Here is a 17,382-nt window from a genome sequence, read left to right on the forward strand (position 1 = left end):
GTAATGGCAGTGTAAAGTGTAGTAATGACAGTGTAAAGTGTAGTAATGATAGTGTAATGTGTAGTAATGACAGTGTAAAGTGTAGTAATGACAGTGTAAAGTGTAGTAATGACAGTGTAAAGTGTATTAATGACAGTGTAAAGTGTAATAATGACAGTGTAAAGTGTAGTAATGACAGTGTAAAGTGTAATAATGACAGTGTAAAGTGTAGTAATGACAGTGTAAAGTGTAGTAATGATAGTATAAAGTGTAGTAATGACAGTGTATAGTGTAGTAATGACAGTGTAAAGTGTAGTAATGACAGTGTAAAGTGTAGTAATGACAGTGTAAAGTGTAGTAATTACAGCTACTTTAATGTGTAAAGATTAGTATAGCAGTGTAATTCTATTTGTTTTAAATGTTGATGTATTGGTCATTCTATAAATCAAGACCTTCATAATCAAGGATGAAAGAGACATATTTGTATGCAATAAGTTATTAATCTCTTATGGGAACATTTTTTGGGTTGTTTTATAGGTCCAGAAAGCTGATTTTGAGAGCTCTAATTCAGATCATATGAAATGAAATAAAAAATATCAGGTGATTCCAGCATTTTTACGATTTGAGCAGGTCATTATATAGCCATCAACGTAGGTTGAGTTGTCAATATTGGGGCTATAATTCTGTAGATATTAACACTGGAACACATATTATACCCTGATGATGCTAACACTGTGGCGTAGAGATAAGGAACGGTACAGCAGCTGACGCTGAACTTTTAACCCTGCTTATGTCCATAAAGAGATTTGTCTGATCCTAGTGGTCAGCTGGGAATTAAGACTGACCAGGACTGTCCATGGTCATTGGCAGCTTAAGCTGTATATAGTTAACAAATAATTTTGATCCGTTGAAACGTTTTCAGAGAGAAATTATAGAAAATTTTATAGAATAAAATTTCATGTATTTTAATTTCATGTATTTCTTAATCATGCTTGTTGGTACTGTATTCAAAACCTCAGGCTTGATGAGAAATCTGGGTGATATATATGACATATTATAGAGAGAGGTAATGTACCCATGGTATGGCATTTAGGAAAATAATTTGTTAACAAATTGTATGACCCATAAGTGTGCGATGTAGATAAGTTCACATTGAGAACTAAATAAAATGTATATAGAGTATACAAATAATAATGTTTTGTCATTATTACAGTGAATCTATTTTAGTACATTTCAAATTTGAGGCTGTGAAAAAAATATTCTTAAGCTAACCAAGTGCTGGGCGGATACGGTGGCTGGTAGGACATGCATTAAACAGCATGCATTGTGATCATCACATCGACATGCATTACAGGGCAGTGTGGACATGACACATGATGATTAAAGGTCATTGGGATGATCATCACCTTCAGCCATATATGGTCAAGCACATGTCCAGACCGGAATGGTCAGCTGGTTATCCGACCCTTTAGAGGGTGTATATAAGAGGATGACTGATGTACCAGTCATTGAATATCAATTTATTCAGAATCTGGGGAATACATTAGCTTAATTGACTGTTAAGATGGACATATCAAAGGCTTACTCATTAATTTCTATTATTCTTTCTTTTTTTTGTCTTAAATCATAAACCAGTCACATAAATGATGATGTTCTGCAAAATATTTTACAGAGACATAACACAGTTATACCTACCTATAAATACAACAATATGACATAATGTATTGTAAACTAGAAATGGCATTATAATGATATGGAAAAATCTACCGATTCTTTTAATCATTTCAAAAAAAAATCCAATATAAATAGTGTTGAGTGTGTTTTAATTGACACACTCTTACCCGTACTTTAAACATCCTGCATGAAAGGCCACCTGCAAATATTGAATGAAAACCTCTATAAAGGCCACCTGCACATATTAAATGAAAAACCTGTCTATAAAGGCCACCCATTTCATACCCATTGCATAAACTTCTACATAAAGGCTACCTGTCTATAACGATCACCTGTTTTGGTTCCCAATGTATAAACACAACTAATCGTGCATAAACCTCTATATAACAACCACCTGTCTATAACGATAACCTGTTTTGGTTCCCAATGTATAAACACAACTCATTGTGCGTGAACCTCTATATAACAACCACCTGTCTATAACGATCACCTGTTTTGGTTCCCAATGTATAAACACAACTAATCGTGCATGAACCTCTATATAACAACCACCTGTCTATAACTATCACCTGTTTTGGTTCCCAATGTATAAACACAACTCATCATGCGTGAACCTCTAAATAACAACCACCTGTCTATAACGATCACTTTTCTCTGTACCATTGGTTGGCATTCATGAAGGCAGATTTGAATATTATATTTAAAAGGGACTTTATATAGTCACTTCAGATGTTGACAAAATGCCTTTAATTAGTTAAGCGTAATTCAACTGTGAGGAAGGTTTGTATTTTGTCTTCTGACTGAGTCTTTAAAAATGGTAGTTTTAACTACTCCTACTTAATGCTCAGCATTTTGAACGTGGGATCGACAACTAAATTAAGGGTTCGCCTGTTGTCACTGTAATGTGACAGGTGGCGTTCTGCTGATGGCCTTCGGCAGTATACAACAGTGACGCAATGCTTAAAATGTCTGCATCAGTTCTGCACTATCTGCTTCAGGGAAGAGTTAGCGAATAATGGATTACAATTGTATTACGTTGATCATATAGTGGGACCGTTGTCAGTTATAACCCTCAGATTGTTTCACTAGTTGTACAGTATTTTGATGAGATAGACAGATGAGGATGATGGGACGTCACTTTAAGGAATTAGATGTAATTACAGAAATATATATATATATATAAAACAATGTGTTATCATCTGACTGTCTAGACATGATGCTATCATTACCAGAATAGGCTTGTCCTCTGATTACAGATGTTGATTAATTCTGATATACGATGGGAGATTTCAATTCGAGGACACACCCGGCATAACAATTTGATTTATATGATATAACATATCATGGCACGTAAGTAGGATTGTAGGTAAAAAGTGATTTAAATAAGGGAGCTTTTACACAGGAAGGATGAGGACTGGAACATTGTTGATAATCTGTGTACCATTTGTACTGTACAATTTTCAATGGGTTATATATTTCTTTGGCATGGCTAATAAATTCTTTAAGAAAGAATTTATGTTAATTTTTAGATTACACATTCATATTGTGTATTTCTTTATTGATTTATAAAAAATTTGCCTTAAAAAATATTCGAAAAAAAAATTAAATAAAAAAATTCCACAGTGAATTAAATGCACTGTGTCAGTGGATATTAGTATCTTTAATTGTCCTTTTTTCTGTCACCATCTACCTATTCATGATTTCTTATTTGAGAAACATTTGTTCGTACAGCAAAAAGTCTATGCCTTATAAAAACCTATACATTTTAAAACTTGACTTTATGTAGAATGTATAGCAACCGAAGAAATGTCATTCAATTGCCTTTTGATAACTTAAGCCTATATAATAAACCTTGTGCTGCCCCACCCCACCCACACTAGCCCACCCCTGAGTTTATTGTAAGATAAAGATATGGTAATTAAGTAAAACCTTTTTTTTTCTTCAGATACTCTATTTGAAAACTCTTTAGGCAGTAAATGTATATTATATATAAGGCTACAAAGTACAACATTATTCTGATCCATCTTTTCCAAAAAAATATCTTAATCCCAGAAAAAATTCCTTTAAAATTTTCAAACAGACTAAATTTGTAATACAGCATCTATATGACTCTTTGCACTTTCTGTTCATTAAAAGTACTGGTAAAAATCAGTACTAAAAGCTAGAACCATGTACATAGTAATTAATGGAGGAACACAGGAAGCATGCATAATGGGTACCTATAATTGTCTCGACAAAGGGGCGACAGTGTAATAGAGGAAATGGAATTATCTCATTTACACTGCGTGGTATCTATCGAACCTTTCTGTCGCCACTGTATTTATGATCTCACGAAACTATACAACTATAATGTGCCGTTCCATCCGAAACCTCGATTCCATTACGCATTGTCCAATTACTTGTTGCATGTTTGGTAAAGTTAGTAACTCATTGCAATTTGCATAAAGCTCTCTTCCCTTCTAATGCTTTCCTGTTTATTCCATAAATGAACTTTTTGAAAGAAATTCTACAAAAAAATGGAAATGATACTGTTTCCGTAAGTCCATTTAGGAGTATATTTAGTGTATAAATCAGGGCGAATGTTTATTGCAGAATTGAAGACATCTTTAAGCCATTTGTTCTGATAAAATACTCCTCTCTTGAATCCTGTCATTAATTTCGAAGCTAGCGGGAAGAGTATCATTAAAATAAAGCTAATGGTTTTCTGCATGACTGGACTCAGATATGTTATAGCAATCAGTTTATTTTGGTATTATACTGCTTTCTATTCAATCAGGCTTAATTCACTCGATAACTTTTACCTTGATCCAGCGTGTTAGATCTGTACTATCGCAAGGCAACACACACGAACATGTACCTGCAAGCCTCTAAATGCATACGTACAGAGCACCCCGCGCATGCGTCTCACACATGGGGCAGGCTGTCCTTAAATGACCTTGAAAAGTATTGATAGGTCACATTCATTAGTACAAACTAAACCTGAATCAAAAGTCTGATTTTCAACTGAAATTACTAAAGGGAAAATTTCCTTGGCCATGATTCTGAGATAGGGGCTAGCTTTTAGCTCTGACCTGGCCCGAAGGTCCTAGTGTTTGTTTGTTTTCTGGGTTTATTATCGTGTGATGTTTGTTTGTTTGCCTAGGTTTATTGTCCTATGAACAGACCTAGGGTCATTTTGAGGCGGGGTCTCCTTGTAGTAGTTGGTGACTACCACAATAAACAACATACAGGAGGCCCATCACTTGCCTTTCAGAGCAATCAGGGTAAAATGTCTTGCCCAAGGATACAAACAACCACAGCAGCACTCTGGCTGAGATCGGCCAGTTCCTCAGCTTATAACGGGATATACAAACTGACACTGCTAGAGAGCTTCAAACCACACACCTTGGATTTTCATCACTAGGAAATTGGAATCTGAATTTTTGAATTTTATGGGACTCTGCTTTCAGGGGGCTGAAGGGCAGGGCCCAACAGGGGGAAATAAGGGGCAATTGGGCTATATTGCTATATACAACTTCTTGTTTTGGCCATAATCACTGAAATATCCCAGGGAGCAATGCAGGCCCTCTGGGCCTCTTGTTTTCAACCATTTGTCTCTGAATTTGCATTAGCTGTAGGATCTGTCTCGCTTTGCATTATCTATAATACTATGCTGGAAAGCTTAATAAACCTTTTCCATATATTACAGCCAAGTTTGCAGGAAGAGCGCTATTAATTTGCCGGCACAGATCGGTGCTTTAGTAATGCTGGAGATCAAAACCTGGTTAAGTAAGTCCAAGAAACTTAGACGTTTCAGGGACACTTTATATTACTGCTGTGTATTTGTTGTACATTGAAGGCCTAGCTGATACGTTTTCCTCAATTTTGCTGAAAAATCAATGCTTTACTTGATAGATCGCTTGAACCATGAGTCTCACTCGAACTAATTTCATAGAGCTTTGTTGATTTTAATGCACCAACTACAAAACTCTATCAGAACGTCTAAATGTTCTGTAGTTGCAGAGTTCTGTATTTTATAGATTCACTAATGAAAACTTGATTTACTTGTGTCAAGTATTTTCTTTACCACAGGTATGCGACAGAGTAAAATTTATGGCTCATTTCTGTTGGTGAATGGTCCGTAATCGAACCCATTACTTCACTAAAGCCAATTGAAACTTAATTCCACATGCAACCAATGAATGCTTAATAGAACTCGTTAAGAATTTCAAGGACAAAGATAATTTAAACAGGATCATTTGAAGAAGGTGATATAATCTGCATCGTGTTGCATGGAGTAATTAGCTAAATGGATCATGCACTCTTCAACCATATGATATTGAGGATGTACTCTCTTTTCATTGGTCAAATGCAAACTGACATGTGATGAAGGATTGGAAAACATATAGATGTATACATATAACGTGCTACCCAAATAATACAAAGTTCACTCCAAACACATTTTAAAATCTATATCACCTTTCTTCATATATCTCGAAACAAAATGCTCAATAATCATTAATCTTGGGGAACTATGCTAAATTAGTTATAAGATTTAAGGTAGCAAAAGTGCTAAACTAGCATATTAAGGTAGGGAAATGCTATATATTGAACAAATAAAAGCATATATTTAATTTCATTAATAAATTAATGGCAAGAAAGATTTAGCCTGAATATGTACAAATGATAGGTATAGGTATTTTCATCTTACTGAGATAGTTTTTAACTCCTCTGACCTAAGGCTACTAAAATATTTAAATATTTATTCCTGAATACCAATATTCCAAAGAGTGATATATTAAGACATATATTCACGACAATTACTTAAAGAAATGGACCGTAGAACAGATGAGCGAAACAGGTCCATTGGGCCTCTTGTAGTTTTCCACTTTTAGTTTATGTGGATTGCTTATTTAAAGGAATATCCACTGAATTTTCAGAATCAATTATTATTTGCAATCTTGAAATTTACGGGCCAATTAGAGGATCAAACTGAGGAAGCATGAGTAATGTTTCTTCAACTGTTGAGGGAATTTCACTTCAAATTTATTTTCCTTTTAAGAAATTTGAACATGTAATTAAAATTTTGACTTTTTAAAATGATGAAAAGGGTATTACTGTGTTACTGGGTCAGATATCTGTGGAGGCATTTGCTGAAAAAAAGTATGAGTCAATTACATGTAAGGTTTGAAAAGCTAGTGAAATTGAATAGAGGTAAAAAGCGTAACAATGCTTAAATTAAAATTTGAATTCACACCACTATAGCTCAGACAGTGTGTAATCTAGTCACAGAATGGGTTTTTTTTTTGGAAAAAATCATTAGAGTGATTGGAAATTAAGTTGAAAGCTCCTGAATGAGGCCCAAATTTGATGACATAAGGTGCGAAGGGAGCCATATCAGGTGTCTTGTGTGTAAGGGATACCTGTTAACGAGGATACTCCTTGCACCTGTGTCTGATATAGATTACAAACATATCACTCAATTAGGGTTTTTGTGTTAATGCCTGTAAAATATTAACTTGGTGATTTCCCGGCTGGTCATCACGAACGACAGGTACACTTAGAGGTGATGACTCGGGTGTCATCAAAGATCTCTGTGATGACTATAGATAGTATTGAAGCTACTAGTCTACATCATTCCTGTGTAAATATCTGTATATAGAAGTAGATTTTATTCCACAAATTGGTATAAATGTTGTATAAGAGCTAGATTTTGGTAATCTTGCTGAACATTTCTGGAGAGGTAGATTTTATTTCAAAAGCCTGTATCATATATCTGGAGAGGTAGATTACATTTTACAATTCAGTATAATATTTCCAGAGCGACCGCAATTCCAAAATCACCGGTCGTTCGTCACATTAGACAGGTAGTCGCTATACAGAGGGTCGTTATATATATATATAGTAAAATTTCATGGGGAATCTTAAAATCGGTCGTTATAGACAGGCAGTCGTTATATACAGGCGGTCGTTAGAGCAGGTTTGACTGTATATCATTTCTGGAGAGGTAGATTTCATTTTCACAATTAATCCTGTATATCATTTCTGGAGAGGTAGATTTTATTTTCACAGTTAATTCTGTATAATATTTCTGGAGAGGTAGATTTTTTTTCACGGTTAATCCTATATAACATTTCTGGAGAGAAAAATTTAACTGATAGTCCTACAAACCACTGATAGGGAGATATAGATTTTCCACACATAGAATTCTGAAGAGGCATACTTTATTTCACAACCATATGTATGTGGACTGATAGCTGATGGCAATTAACATGGCTTCTGTCTGTTTGTGGATTAAAAATACAATACCACACAAGTTCGAGAAAACTCTTGAAAGCCCAAATCTAGCTAATCATATATTTTCTATATATGACAACTTGTTACTGTAACAATGCATGGCTGTGTTTACACAGACTCAAAATTCTAAACAACTTACTGGTTTATTCATACCGTGTAGCTATGAATGCATCATAATTATCCTTCAATAAGCCGAAGGAGTCTAAAGCAGCATGTAATCTCAGACACAACATGGTTTGCGGCCTTATCACAGGACAATAAAATTCTGAATTGTCTGCATATCTACTGGAACTACCATGGATACGAGTGGGCTTATTACCAGGCCTAGGCTTATTGTGGAATATAGAGGAATGATGTACCTTTCATATATAATTATCAGACTCTGCACTCTTAAATATGCCGTCCCCCACAGGTTGGCTTGCCTGGGTGACCACCAGGGATTTCTTTCCTACTTTAATGGGGAATGCAGAATGTGGGAAGATTATGAAGCTGCAGTGTGAACCTGCTGTAGCAGTTGGCTGTTACTATTCAAGACTTCTGGCTCCTGATCTTCCTCAATAGTCTCCAGGCTTCCCCAGGGGCTCAGCTGAGCCAGTATCAGGATTATATTTTGGAAGATTATGGGTTTCCAGTATGTTCACATAATTACAAGCAACATGGTTGTATAATTGTAGTCTTGGGTCTGTTGAATTTTACATGCTAAACTTTAATTTAGACCTGACAAAAAATATGAGAAGTTTCCTTTTATAACTTACAGGAATGTATATATTTTTGGAATACACTGTCTACCCAAATACATATATTAATATACATAAATGTTAACACATTCTGATGTTTGTGTTTACTCAATTATCTACTAATGATGCAGTAACCATATATCAGATGTTTTTGTGTGTATCTTAAATACATGTAATTATCTCAAATTAAGAAACTCCATTAAAATGTCCAATTTGAATTAAAATTTCCCTGTCAAGGTTAACCTAGCTTTGTCTATAGACAAGTTCCATACGCTTTATGGCATGAGAACATCTGAAGCTTGATTTTATGCCCTCTGCATAAAATTGAGCGGGCATATAGTGTTGCCTTAATAATATCGGTCCACTCCCAATATGCATTCGTGTCCTCATATCCTGTCATTTGTCCTGCGTGTCACATATACCTTCCCAAATTCAATGTTGACATTAACCAATTTCATTCTTTGACCGATTCTGGTCAAATTTTATACAAAGGTATGAGTATAATTTGAACATCTCCGTGTTATAGAGTTTCAAGGTCAAGGCCAAGGTCATGCACACTTGCTATATATAGAAAATCATCATCTGATTCAATTTAAACATACCACAGCTTCATTCTTTCATGGAGTTTGGTAAATATTTATGCAAAGATCACATGACAATGAGGGCATTTATATCTTAAAGACATCTTCTAGGTTATATAAACATCTCTAATGATTGATAATTATACTGTATTTAACTAAATTTCACATTCATTTGTAATGCTTATAAAAGTAGGCAATGTTGATTCTGAAGTATCTGATCCTAAATCAACGAAGGAGACAAAAAATGTTGTGGGATTCTTCCTGTATATGTACAATATATCTCTTATATGCTCTGTGTATGTACAATATATCTCTTATACGTCCTGTGTATGTACAATATATCTCTTATACGCTCTGTGTATGTACAATATATCTCTTATACGTCCTGTGTATATACAATATATCTCTCATTTTGATAATGATCCAATAAAACGTTCTCTCTCGATCAGCTCCCTTGCATACCCAAGAGACTTGTTTGACAGATTTTATGACTGGAACGTACATGTTATATATTAGTACCTGGTATATGCTTTTTAGCATTAGAGTTTGATCTCTTTTATTAGCTATTGGTAACAATGGCGAACACCCAAAGGCATCAGATGGAGAGAGAGTAAATGCCTCTGTACAGCATATCCATTTTTCTATATCAACTTTCTGTAATTTTAATTATTTAGCCAGAAGCATGCTGTGCTGAAGGTCTATTATACAATGTTCATTTGATCAAGTTTCAGACTAGGTCACAATTAAACAACTTCTTTTAAATAGCCAAATGGTAGTGGTACCATAGAGACATTTCTACAGTAGCTGGAATGGAACCAGTGGTTGGAATGGAAAGCTTTCAAATTCAAATCAATGACCTTCTTTCAAGGTCAGATGTGTTCAAATGTTTTCAAACAACTTTGTTTGAATAACCTTGAGTACTGGGGTCATTTATAAGTATTTGGTGATTACCATGCTATAGTATGAAGGACTATCTGAATGCTGTTACAATGACCTTGGAGTGCGAAGGTCACTGAATTAAGAGTGGTCATATATATTCCAAAATGTTTATAATGTCTTCTTGAGAAAAGGGGCAATATCTGGCAAGTAACACTGCTGGGATGAATGGTTTTAAAACTTGCTATTTAAGCTGGGATGAATGGTTTTAAAACTTGTTATTTAAGCTGGGATGAATGGTTTTAAAACTTGCTATTTAAATGAATTTTTCTAAGATCACAATCGATATTAAAGAGCAAAATAAGTTTTTTAACAAAAATTCAAATATGGCATGATGTAATAAAAACTTCTGACAAAGAACCAAAATATGTTGACTGGGCCATTGTAAATTTGACCTTGTATGGCAATATTCAACGTTTACAGAAATGAAATTTCTTATCACAAGTGTACATTGATTAAACTTTTTTTGGGAGAATAGAAATATTCATAGTTGCACGTTTTTTATTTTGTATCTATCTGACAATTATTCCATAGCTGGTATATAAGGAGCCTGCATGCATGTCAATTTCAGTTCCAGAAAAATGCAGACAGATCCCATTTTGATAGTCATGCCATCTAAGCCCATCCACCTTAACTATGATAATAGTGTAAAAGTTTTTGAGTTGGCAGCTTGGACTTAACAGGAAGGATACAGTACAAAAAAATATAGCACAATGACATTCAGATTGTGAAATAAAAAAAAAAAACATGAATTAAATAAAACAAGGTGGGCTTTTTCATCAAAATTGTTGAAACAAAAGTTTGGAATCTAAACTATAAAGTCCCTGCAAGAGGCTTTTTGTGTTATTTCTGTAAAAAGGCATCGTCTACAGGTGTGATAATTGATCTTGTTTCCTTGGGCTGATAAAATTCAATCTTTATGCAGATCTTTCTTACCAAAAGGTGTTTGCATGGGTTTGTTTTTCAGGTCAAGTTGAAGGTCAAGGTCACTATTACTAACATATAAAACTTATTTCTTTGTGATAACTCCAGTTCCTTTGAGCCCCTCAAACTTCATGTAGATTTTCCTTACAACAAGTGCTAGCTTGCATAGGATTGTTTTTCTACGGGTCCAAAGGTTAAAGGTCAAGGTCACTGTTACTGTAAATAGAAAATCTATTTCCATGCAATAACTCCAGTTCTCTTGGGCGGATCAAGCTCAATAAACTTCTTGAGGTGCTCATTTGCCAAAACTTCCTACTCTGCATTTCTGAATTCCATGCATATTTAAGTGATGCTGGTCTAGCTTACTTTTAACATCATTTCTTGAAGCGAAAAATGTTTCTCTTTCTGCGTAATCACCAAACTTGCTGCACAGTCCACGTATCCGTGTCCATGGAATTTTTGTTATTATCTGCGACTCAAAGTAGGGGTGGCCGGGGTTATTGCAGAATAATTGATAAACTTTGTATTTGGCTTTTTTACTGAAATACAATAAATGAATGTCTGGGCTTATAGTAGGACATACACCATAATAAGAAAATATTGAAGATTAGGCAAGAGTAATGACTTTTAAATAAAACCGAGTAATTTCAACTTAAAATTGATAAAATGGAGGCAAAATGTGAGTGAAGTATACTTATGAAGTTCTTCTTAAAGTACAAGGAGAATAATTAAGACTTGGTGCTCTGGAATGGTAAGCGTCTTTTGCTTCATTGACGACACCCATGGTATAAAGATTGGTCAGATCCTAGTCACTTTAAACTATAAAGTACCTGCAAGAGCCTTTTTGTGTCACTTGCTAAAAGCAGCCGATATCTAGGTATCACTATGGTGCCAGCAGCAGCAGAAGTTTCATGCGATAACTCAAGTTCCCTTAGAATTACAATCTCAAATGGAGATGATGATTAAGAAAACAGCCCTCTCACACGTACAAAGTCCAGTTTTCAGTTTTAATTACAATTGAACCAATTTGTCATAAATTCTATGTTTAATGAAAATTGGTTGTTGAAAGGAATAACACATGTATAGAGAAATACTACCAATTCAGTGTGAATTTCACACACATTGTACAATGTATCTCAAATCTTCAGCAATCTCCTAATAGCTGTGGCATCTCAGTGTTAGTGATGATATGTCACACGGGCGTTTGTTATATTATTCAATTTCTAAATATGTTGGATTTTCATATAATGTGTATTTATTGTAATTACTACAAAACATTTAACCCTGTGTCACACCCATCAGCTTCTGAGTGAGTTTCCGATGAGCTGGGACTATGAAATCTTGGCACATACGGTGCTCTAGAGGGCTCTGCGTAGCCTAACACTAAAATGTATCAATATTTCAGCACTAGAGAACTCTGATGTTTGTTTCAACATTAAAATTGTTTTTATTGATCAACATATTGTAGTATTGATGTAAATAGGATGTTTTTTCCCCCTCCTCTAAAAGCTTAATGGGAAACACTTTACTCCGCGACCCGGTGTACCGACGAAAACCTGTTGCGTTGGAACATTTGCTTCCTGCTGCTTATAAAAAATGTATGGAATCTCTACCATCACTGTGGGGGATATATATAGAATTTTAAAACGGATGCCTTTGCCAGCGAACCCAGTTTAACTCCTTTGTTGACATTCCGGAGCTTTGGTTAGACAATAGGAAGATATCATACCTCGAAGTAGCATACATTAGAAACCGTCTGATATCGGCAGTCACGGGGTGCCTGGGAGAGACAGCGACACCTGCTGATGAGGAGTTTGTATCCAGGCAGATGGTATGGCTAAGAGGGTCTCTCTAGGACCAGGCGGATATGCCTACAGCGATCTGCTATCCATAGTCGACTCCTTATCTCTCCAATGTGGTGTTTTCATCAGATAAACTACCGTTGCATTTATCTAATACCTTAGATTAGTTATTGGATCAGAGTGAATGTTTTATTAGATGATAGAAATATATATTTTTTTTAATTTTATATACATTGCTATAGATTCTGCTGTTTTATACAGATTATAGCCATGCAGGATTGGTTTATATACGTATTTTCAATTTGTCTATGAGCAGATGGTTTCATTATAAAATCATGAATTATATTTAGATTTAGTCATGTGACTTTCCACACCAACTTAAAATTTGACAGAGTTGCACTTTTGACTTTAGCAACAATAAAATTCAATTGACAAAAAAATCAGTAAAATACATTTTAGTTGTAGGATCTTGAAATTAAGAAGAAATTCAAAATAGATGTAAATTGACTCAAATAAAGATTTGTTTCAGTCAATGCATATGGTTTTTGTTCAAAATTCATTGTTTCTTTAAATAATTCTTCCCTACATTAACACCGTACCATCACTATGCTTATTTTACCTAGAGAAAATTAAATTACTGCATCTCAGAAATTTACCTTCAGGGCTGTAAAATTTGGGGATTTATGTATAATCATATTATATACATATTACATATTTTATTTGAAAGTGAGTTTTCATGAATCACAAAATATATATTACAATCTTTGATTTTAATCTAGCAATTTGCAGAGCCCATATCTACTGCAGTCTCTTAGTAAAACTTTATATTAAACGACGTTGCTTATTTCAGAGTAAATACGGTAGATTCTACACAAATATTGCTATCCAAATACCTTGATGAGTGTGTGTTAAATGCTGAGATAGGAACCAGTTAAGCATGTGGCTATATAGAAAGATGTTGTCTTCATCTTCACATACATGTAGGCTGCAATGTTCAAGTGTGAAACATTCCAAAGATGTTTACAATGCTATTGTCTAATCATTTGTGCTAATTGTCCATGTTAAATGTCTATTTCTCACTGACAAATATCTGTCAATTGCTAATTGCCCATGATAAATGTCTATTTCGATCTCACTGACAAATATCTGTCAATTGCTAATTGCCCATGCTAAATGTCTATTTCTCACTGACAAATATTTGTCAATTGCTAATTGTCCATGCTAAATGTCTATTTCTCACTAACAAATATCTGTCATTGCTTATTGCCCATGCTAAATGTCTATTTCTCACTGACAAATATCTGTCAATTGCTAATTGCCCATGCTAAATGTCTATTTCTCACTGACAAATATCTGTCATTACTTATTGTCCATGTTAAATGTCTATTTCTCACTTACAAATATCTGTCATTACTTATTGTCCATGCTAAATGTCTATTTCTCACTTACAAATATCTGTCATTGCTTATTGCCCATGCTAAATGTCTATTTCTCACTGACAAATATCTGTCATTACTTATTGTCCATGTTAAATGTCTATTTCTCACTGACAAATATCTGTCATTACTTATTGTCCATGCTAAATGTCTATTTCTCACTGACAAATATCTGTCATTACTTATTGTCCATGCTAAATGTCTATTTCTCACTGACAAATATCTGTCATTGCTTATTGCCCATGCTAAATGTCTATTTCTCACTGGGAAGATATCCAATTATCATTGCTAATTGTCCATGCTAAATGTCTACTTTTTATTGACAAATATCTGGCATTGCTAATTGTCTGTACTAATTGGCTAAAAGTCTAATTGGCTGTGCAAAATAATTGTGATATAGTGATATCTTGTGTTACTCACCTCAATGTCTGGTGCTAAATGGACAAATTTGGATGTCCTATGAGTTTCATTGACACAAGTCAAGTTTAGGTGTCACAAGTAATTTTATCACAATGACCTTTATTATTCTGTGTTGACATTTAAATGTCTCACCATCCACTAGTGTGTGGGCTTTATACACCATGTAAATGATGTGTTCTGTAGCTAGCCGTATCTAGCTGTTAGGTAACGTATCATACTGAACAAAATAAGTCTTTCACTTCTGTACTGCAGACAAGTAACCATGATCACTGGTCATTAGTCACCCAAATGACCAGTGGTCACTGGATGGCCAGATGTTGCCTAAATGTGCCCAGTTTCATGTTTGCCTAATTTTCTCCCCTTATGACCAGTTGTCTCTTCTGCTAACTAGTTGTCTCCCCTTTTGACAAGTTGTCTCCCTTTATGACCATTGCCTTCCTTATTACCAGCTGTCTTCCCATATGATTGCCTCCCTTGTCATCAGTTGTCACCCATCATGGTCGGCTGTCTCTTCTTATCACCAGTTGTCAAATTTATAACCAGTTGTCTGCCTAATATTTGACTAGTTGTCTATCGTTTGACCATCTTTATGGCCAGTTGTCTGCCTGGTTGACACTTGTTTGACCAACTTTATGGCCAGTTGTCTGCCTAGTTGACTACTTGTCTATCGTTTGACCAGCTTTATGGCCAGTTGTCTGCCTATATTTGACTAGTTGTCACATGTTTGACCAGCTTCATGGTCAGTTGTCTGCCTAGTTGACTAGTTGTCTATCGTTTGACCAGCTTTATGGCCAGTTGTCTGCCTAGTTGACTAGTTGTCACTTGTTCGATCAGCTTCAAGGCTAGTTGTCTGCCTGGTTGACACTTGTTTGACCAGCTTCATGGCCAGTTGTCTGCCTAGTTGACTAGTTGTCTATCGTTTGACCAACTTTATGGCCAGTTGTCTGCCTAGTTGACTTGTTGTCACTTGTTTGACCAGCTTTATGGCCAGTTGTCTGCCTAGTTGACTAGTTGTCACTTGTTTAACCAGCTTCATGGTCAGTTGTCTGCCTAGTTGACCAGTTGTCACTTGTTTGACCAGCTTCATGGTCAGTTGTATGCCTAGTTGACTAGTTGTCTATCGTTTGACCAGCTTTATGGCCAGTTGTCTGCCTAGTTGACTAGTTGTCACTTGATTGACCAGCTTTATGGCCAGTTGTCTGCCTAGTTGACTAGTTGGCACTTGTTCGATCAGCTTTATGGCCAGTTGTCTGCCTGGTTGACACTTGTTTGACCAGCTTCATGGTCAGTTGTCTGCCTTATAACTATATAACCAGTTGTCTTTCTTTAGTTAAGTTGTAACCCTTATGGCATGCAACATTACTGTAAATCAAATGACACTTTAACACCTTGTATCACTAATTATCAATGATTTACAACTCTCATCATCAGATGATGTATCCCAATCATGAGATGATGAATATATAACATACTAAATAGAGGAAAGAAGTCTTATTTTGCTATCTCTACAACAGTTACCAGCAATCCATTTTATGGATGGAAGACTTATCAATTTATCAAAATTCCTATAGCTGCATGTATCATTCACACAGAAACCAGGCACTTTGATAACAGAATATGTGGAACTCTAAACCTGAGTTATATGAAAAGATAAAATGCCTTCGTTGCAAATTTTTATTTATGCAGAAGAATTCAATCTGTTTATTTGATATCCATCGGACATCTTGATTTCTACAAACTGATTTATAATGCTGTTTTGGCTGAATTAGAAGTAACATACCGTTATAAAGATCTCCACATTACAGGGTACACTTCACTTCAACAAAATTGTAATATAATTGTTTATGACAGAAACAAAAGTATCGCGCCTGACGACTAGAATTTTATGTGTGTGTTGTACGGTTGTGGGCAGATATTCTATCATCTCTCTTGTCAAATCAGGCATGTCATTTAAGAACTCAATCTGTCAGTACCAATTAAGTTCCTTGAAGGAGCTCTCCTGTTTCGGAGATAATTAAAGCAGGCACAAACTTTAATCAATGCTTTTCTCCAGGGACACCAGAAACTGATGAGGTGTTCACACTGTATCAGAACATTTTGGACAGTGTTTCATCTATCAGTATCTGGTGTCAGTACATTTGCACCTAAGGGTGCACCTTAACAATTAAGCCACTTATGAGACAATAACCTGTAAACAGTAAAAAATAAACAATAGTTTCTTGTGCTCCACTTTTCATTGTATGTTAATTACGTAACAAGTAACACTTAGGTTAAAGTTCTCAAGTTAAACGATCCTACGAAAGACACTCCTGATTACAAGCATGTTCAAATATGAATATTTTAGTTCCCTGTAATTTTAAAGAAACAATACACATAAACTTTAAACTGTACGTGTCTCATTTCCCTGGAGGTCTATCCACTTTCAGGAAAGTCTTACAACAACAACACCACCCTCTGCCATATTGTGCCACCCTACGCCACCCTGCTCCACCCTACGTCACCCTGCTCCACCCTACGTCACCCTGCGCCACCCTACGCCACCCTGCTCCACCCTGCCCCACCCTGCTCCACCCTGCTCCACCCTGCGCCACCCTACGCCACCCTGCGCCACCCTGCG

The 17,382-nt window shown here is 35.4% G+C and overlaps 1 protein-coding gene across 1 annotated transcript in view; it reads left to right on the forward strand.

Annotated features, from left to right (window-relative positions):
- LOC117337813 (low-density lipoprotein receptor-related protein 4-like) overlaps positions 1–17,382 on the forward strand; it is a 170,870-nt gene that overhangs the window by 50,124 nt on the left and 103,364 nt on the right. The window lies entirely within an intron of this gene.

Source organism: Pecten maximus, chromosome 11 (assembly GCF_902652985.1).
Source record: "Pecten maximus chromosome 11, xPecMax1.1, whole genome shotgun sequence".
NCBI classification, from domain to species: domain Eukaryota; kingdom Metazoa; phylum Mollusca; class Bivalvia; order Pectinida; family Pectinidae; genus Pecten; species Pecten maximus.